Consider the following 7,553-nt stretch of genomic DNA (forward strand, 5'->3'; position numbering starts at 1 on the left):
ACGCCTATTGGTCATGTAGTCCTTGAGGAATTTTTCTTTAAAAAAAATCCACGCCTATTGGTCATGTAGTCCTTGAGGAATTTTTCTTTAAAAAAATCCACGCCTATTGGTCATGTAGTCCTTTAGGAATTTTTCTTTTAAAAAATCCACGCCTATTGGTTAAGTAGTCCTTTAGGAATTTTTCTTTTAAAAAATCCACGCCTATTGGTTAAGTAGTCCTTGAGGAATTTTTCATTAAAAGAAATCCACGCCTAGTCCTTGAGATTTTTTCTTTAAAAGAAATCTACACCTAGTCCTTGAGGATTTTTTCTTTAAAAAAAATCCACGCCTAGTCCTTGAGGATTTTTTCTTTAAAAAAAATTTGAATTTAAAAATCCACGCCTAATCCTTCAGGAATTTTTCTTTAAAAGAAATCCACGCCTAGTCCTTAAGGATTTTTTCTCTAAAAGAAATTGGTCAACTAGTCCTTGAAGATTTTTTTAATCCACTTCTATTGGTCGACTAGCCTTTAAGGATTTGTTTTTTAAATCCACGCCTATTTGTCCAGTAATCCTTGAGGATTTTCTCTTAAAAAACCACACCTATTGGTAAACTAGTCCTTGAGAAAATTTTCTTTAAAACAAATTCACGTCTGCTATTCTTGGAAAAAAGTATTGAAAATTTCATCGTTCCACCCTAATAACCCTCTTAAACTATAACAACTTTCTTACATATCTGCCAACCAGACGAACCACCACAACACACTCTTGTCAAAAGCACACAATTTTGTAAAACTACTTCCGGTAAGGAATTAATTAAATGTCTTCAAGAGCATTTTCTTGGTATTCACACAAGAATGTCTTGGCTTGTTGAAAACATTTCCTGTTGGTCATTTTATGTCTTGGCTTGTTGTTGTTCAATAAATATTTACCATCATTGAGGAGTGGTAATGCAACAATGTCTGAGCTATTTACAGGATTTTGTAATGTAATTGGTAATTTGTTGCCAGCAACTCAATGTAGTTTCTTGATTGCATTTAAATGGATTTTAATAAAAAAAAGAAAATCTGAGAAGTATTGAATTTAATAGCAGAAGTAGACATAAGTATTAGTATATTGAAGAGAAAGAGAAAATGGAATTATTTTTCGTAGTAGGGAGTTTGTCTCCTTCCTCTTATATTTATTTCTATGTTTCCTAAGACATTTAATCCTTGTTTGGGTTTCCTTAATATCCACAATTTCCATATACGTTTTTATAGAATTTTTATGAGGAAATTCTTTTCATTTATCTTTTGTCAAAAAACATGACGCCATATGTGGTTTCTCAAGCAATATGTCGTAGAAGACCCCGCATGAATGAATATTTTAAATAACACCATTCATTCAGTTTTTGTCTTTTATATATGATGTTAAACCTCTCCATTCTATTTTTTAATTTACTTAGATCTTTTTGTATTTATGTATAACAACATTGGCATAAGTATTTAACAATGATACAGAGATGAATAGGGAATGTGGGTCACCAACTAAATAAGCATTTTTTTTTTTTTTTTTTTTTTGAAAGAGGGAAAGTTTTATAAAGGCGGAAAATATATGTGTAGGGATGTTTTGTTTGCGTTTTCCTTATTTTAAGGAAGTAAAATAAGACTGATAATCTTAGTTCTCGAAAAAACACAGCGGTTTGTGTTATTACATTCAGTTCTTTGGATGTAATACTTATACTTTCTAAGGAACTTGATGTTTCTAAGGACTTATATTTCCTTACTCATAAAAGAAAAGACGTGGTATTACATACTGCAATGAATGTATCTGAATTGATGGCCACGATATTTCCGGATTATAATTCATAAAATTTTATATAAAGTTCTATACATTCGAACATATTAGGTTGGGGAATAAGATATGCATAATTTTCTATATGAACTATAGGACTTTATTTAACATGGTTCGGATTGTCCGATTTGTCATTTTAATGTTAACTTCTGGCTCTCATAGAAGTCCTGCTCTTTATTTGAAAAAAAAAACTCTGGTAGTCGATTTTCACAATCCTCCCTAGATACCATTTTTTATCATTAAAGAAATATTGCAGTGCAAGAAAAAAATGACAATCGCTTGGTGTCAAGTCCGGACTGTATGGCGTATGCATTAAAACTTTCCAACCAAGCTCACGAAGTTTCTGACGAGTCACTGTAGATGTATGTGGCCTAGCGTTGAACACGATACCTCTTCTGTCAATTGTAAATGATTTAAAAAATTTTTAGATCCTGGGCGATGTTACGACTGCTAACATAGCGGTCAACTTTGGTCATTTCCCCGATTTTATCGACATTTTTGACGACCGGCCTTGGTTCACTTCTATTTTTAACACCCTGTAACTCACAACTGAGTGGCGTAGGGGATGACATATACCAAGCAATGGCTCTGATTGGCTTTAACACGGCAAATCCCAGTCTTATCTTGGTCCCTCGTTTATTTCAATTGTGGACACTGATCTCCCCGCGGTGTCGCCTGGGGGAGCTATTTTCATCCCCCGTTGAAATACTGAGCTGAAATGTGCCGCGAGTTCACCCATAAGAATTAAAAAAAAATGGTTGAGGCGTCGTGTTAGATGCCCACACTCGGAAACCCCGTCTTACTATGAAAAAGAAAAAGTAAACCAAACCCCCTAATGTTGACGACCCCGCAAATATATAAAGGACCACGATCTGCACTTGGAATGTGCGCACATTGCACAGAACAGACGCAGTTTTCGTTTAGGCGGATGTACTCAAGAAGTAGCCGATATTATTGCCTTCCTATAAGGATAGGTGGATAGGTACAGGCGTAAGTAAATCAAACGATTACGCACTGTAGTATAGCTGTCATTAAACGAGACATGCATTTGGCTACGGATTTATGGTTAACAGGAGAATAAAAGACCTCGTCTCCAGATCCACTCCAGTAGATGCGCGAATTGCTATAATCCGCATAAAAGCGAAGTTCTTCTACATCAGTCTTATTTGCGCCCATGCTCCGACCAAAGACAAAGATGAGCAGACCAAAGACATATTCTATGAGAGCCTAGAAACAGCATATGACCGCTGGAGTGTCGTATTGCTCTGATGTGAAAAAACGCAGCGTATAGGACAGCCCTGCAGGCAGTAACAACATGTAATGCAATGGAAAATAATAGAGAGAAAAGGAGAGAGAAACGTAGGAGAAATAACAAGAAAAACGTGAGCGTGAGCAAATCGAGATGTACAGGCGTCAGAATGAAATCCGGAAAATTTACCAACGAGTAAAGCACCAAACCGTAGTGACACATACAGACAGCGTGTTGAGGATCTGGAAGAAGCATTTTGAAAACCTTCTGGTATCAAATAGTGGCGGTGGAGAAGTTACTCCAGAGCCAATAAGAGATTACGATATAGATTGAATACCACCTAGCCAAGATGAGGTCAGGATAGCAATTAATCGGCTGACGAACAATAAAGTAGCATGAGCCGATGGACTATCAGCCGATCTATTCAAGACTGGTAGTCAGATGCTGGTCAGTAGCTTGCACCAGCTGATTAGTACCATTTGGTTAGATGAATGCATGCCCAATTGGAACCTCAGCATCCTGTGTCCCGTGCACAAGAAAGGAGACAAGACGTTATGTGCCAACTATAGATGAATTAGTCTTCTTCCCATCGCATATAAAGTGCTATCCAGTGTGCTGCATGAACGATTGAAGCTAATGGTCAATGACATTATTGGACCATACCAATGCGGCTTCAGAATTGCCAAATTCACCACTGACCAGATTTAGACCAAATCCTGGAAAAGACCCACGGAAAACACATCGACACATTCCACCTATTCGTCGACTATTCGGAGAATGCCAACTGAGGCGTGGATGTATTAAAGAATATTTTTCAAGGGCCAACTGAGGCGTGGATTTATTAAAGAATATTTTTCAAGGGCCAACTGATCCGTGGATTTATTAAAGAATATTTTAACTGAGGCGTGGATTTATTGAGGCGTGCATTTATTAAAGAATATTTTTTCAAGGGCCAACTGAGGCGTGCATTTATTAAAGAATATTTTTCAAGGGCCAACTGAGGCGTGCATTTATTAAAGAATATTTTTCAAGGGCCAACTGAGGCGTGCATTTATTTATTTTTCAAGGGCCAAAGATTTCTAAATTTAAATTATTATTAATTTTTACACCCTACACAACTATGTTGTAAGGGTGTTATAGTAGTATGGCGATATTCATATCTCGACTAGCGGCGTCGTCTGTTTATTACAGTTTGTAAACACGATACATTTATGTAAATTTTGATTGTTGGACCGGTTCTGGCAAAAGAAGACTCCTATTGTTTTTGATAGTGTTCGGTTAGTTTTTAGGGAATGATATAGACCAGGGCTGTCCACACTAATGCATGCAAATGTTTTTTATTGTATTTGTTTCAAATACACAATTTTCAAATTTATGTTTATCTCTTATTAAACTGTGAGAAAAATTGTAAAACTTGTATTTCAAATTTTAAGACAGAAGAACATTTTGTATTCAGTGCAAATATGCTTGTTAATATTATATTTTCCTATATAAAGATAGATTTGCTTCTGTTTCGCCAATCCCCATTGTATTGGTCACATATTTCGACTTTCTCTGAACTAATTTTTGCCAAAAATGAATGACAATTTTGAAAACATTTTTTATCTTCAAATGTTTCTATTTTTATCATTGTGTGTGTGAGAGTTATGACACACACCGACAGCCCATGGGACCTATTTTGGGCACTGCTAATATAGACCGAACAGATAATTATAACATTACAAATTTCCAATGGATATGGCGATATGTTCAATTAATTCTAATGGATGCCATTATAATGAAGGTCAATATCTAACGGTTTAAATGATACCGCAGAGGAGCTATTGACATCTAATCCGTCAAGATAGTGTAAATATAATGAAATATTACCAAGGCTCCAAAACTGAGCTCTCAAATCGCTTAATATTTCGATTTTTTCTTATACGTGCAAACGTGTTCGAATTGAGATGTTTTTAATTTTCATTATACCCGGTCCGACCCGGCCCCCCGGGTTTCTTGTATCGCGTATTCAAATTTGGCAAAAAGTGTTTTTTATAAAGTCGGCATCTTGTTTTCAAATAAAAGAGGGCGCGGAAAGGGCAACCACCAAGTTCCAAAAGTACTTCTGTCGCACCCTTTTACAAATTGGAAAGATGCTCTTGAATGCATTACCGCCCCAAAAAACAAGTATACCACAAGGATGCGATGATGAGGACTCAGAACTTTATTTGGAGAACGAAATATGTTTCAAAGCGTATAAAACTTGTTACGGACAAAAAAAGCTTCAGCTTGAAAGAACAAACGTATATAGTTAATGTGACCATTGGGACAATTTAATTATGTGAAAGAGAAGACATTTGGAGAGTACACCCAAAATTGCAACATACCTGAGACCTATAATACAGAACGAGTTAATAGAACTAATTGGAGAAGACATGCAGAAGTATTTTGTTAAAAATTTGAAAAGTGCTGTATTTTTATCGGTATAGCGGATGAAATTATATATGTATAGGATTTTTTTTTTGACAAGATATCTAAAGAAGTTAAAGAATGTTTACTTTTCTACGTGGAATTAAAAGGATTGACAAAAAAATATACAACATTTTTGAGAGGATAAGGATATGACGTCTAACATGTCAGGCAATTATTATGGAGTGCATACCAGTATTAAATCAAAATTTATTTCTGCGATATACATTCATTCTTATTTTCATTTTTTAAATTTAAATGCAGTTTCAAAGATTCGAGAAATTCAAAGTATATTTTCTAAAATTTTGGAAATTTGCTTATTCTTTAGAAAATCCAAAAAGGGATGCTACTTTATGTAGAATATTTCGAGAAGCAAATAAATCTTTCAAACGACTACATTCATATTGTGAAACACGATGGGTTGAGCAGCATGATTGCGTACAAATATGTAACCAATCTATAGAAGTGATACAAAAATCCTTGAAAGAAATAGGGGGAAATGATAAAATTTAATTTTGATTTATTTCTATGAAGTATAAGTTTCAGTGTCAAGAAGGGTTGGTACGCAAAAGTACAGGTCAAATGTGAGGAGTTTGAACTCCGAATATTTTTTATGGATCTACATTATTTGTCCCATGTTTGGACGAACTAATTGTAAATATGACAAGCAGATTTCTGAAAAATATAAAGAAATAGTTAAAATATTATCGAGAATTATAAAACTTTAATATCAAGAATTTAATCCGTCCGTGTATTTTTCTAAACGCTGGGTGGGGTTCCCTACCCATTCTCTATTTTAATTTTTCAAGATTTTCAATGGGCTAGTAAATCAATACCAATGCTTGTTAAGGTTTGTAACTTTGAACATATATATTTGAAGATTTAAAAGAGAAGAAAATTAATTTACAAAAAAAATTTTGTTATTGTTTTGTTGTTGTTTTTTGTAATTAAAGAAAAGTCCTTATTTTTGATGGCGGGCATGATAACTCCTCACTGGAACATCGGAATCCGAAAATTCCAACGGTGTTAGAAAGAGTACATGTCTGGCTCTCGTATGAACTAGGATTATTGACTTCGCTCTAAAATTAACAAAATGGCGGACCTTTGAAAAAAATATTTTTTTTTAAAAATCGCCGATTTTTGACTAAAAACCAAGTTAAAAAATAAGGAAGATCTTTACCGATTGGCTTTGTCCTAGTTCATACAATAGGTATACACTCACAGAGAAACGTGTAAAAATTTGGAATCGATTGGGTTATTAGTTTTTGAGTTATCGTGCCCGCCAAAAGAGAAAAACGCGTTTAAAGTTTGAGAAGCCCTTTAGCCGTCACTTGATGCTGACACAATAAAACGGCTATATTTTCAAGAGTTCTTGAGATTTTCACTTGAAATTTTGTAGGGACAATCTTGAATTAGTGTAGATTCGAATTAATTAAAAAAAATAAATTGTTGACCCCGAGAATGGGGGGTCTCTCTAACCCTTTCAGTGTCAAAAAAAAAAAAAAATAAATAAAAATTGTCGGAATAAAAATCTAAAATGTTGTATTTAAAATCATATAAAGGCACAGAGTTTAGAAAAAAAAAACAATTTTTATTTTAACCTTCGGACAGTTTTGTCTGTCTTTCAGCAAAAATAAAAACATCAATTGTATCGGTACATATGATAACCGAAAAATCGCAAAGAAAGACAGTAATTTTAAATGTCGAATATTTTCGACAAAAACACTGAAAGGGTTAACAATATCAAAAATGGCGATACCCCATACACATATGGTGCTTTAAGAGGGGAATTTGGTTTACATAACCTCCACTTACATCCATAACAAATCCAGTCGGAGGGACGGAATTTTTTTGGAAGCATATTTCTCACTCGGTGGGTAAAAACAAAATTGTCATATTTGGGGTTCTGAGAATCACCAAGTAATTGAAGAGACGACATTGGTTGTGGCGAGTTTATACGGAACATAAATTCCCTCCTCGTTTTTATTTTATGTTATCTTCTTCTTTGTTATGTCTTGTCTCATTTCTTCTTATTTACTTATGTG

Source organism: Musca vetustissima, unplaced genomic scaffold, assembly GCF_032173495.1.
Source record: "Musca vetustissima isolate MV318-11 ecotype Yass unplaced genomic scaffold, APGP_CSIRO_Mvet_v1 utg23904, whole genome shotgun sequence".
Classification (NCBI taxonomy): Eukaryota; Metazoa; Arthropoda; class Insecta; order Diptera; family Muscidae; genus Musca; species Musca vetustissima.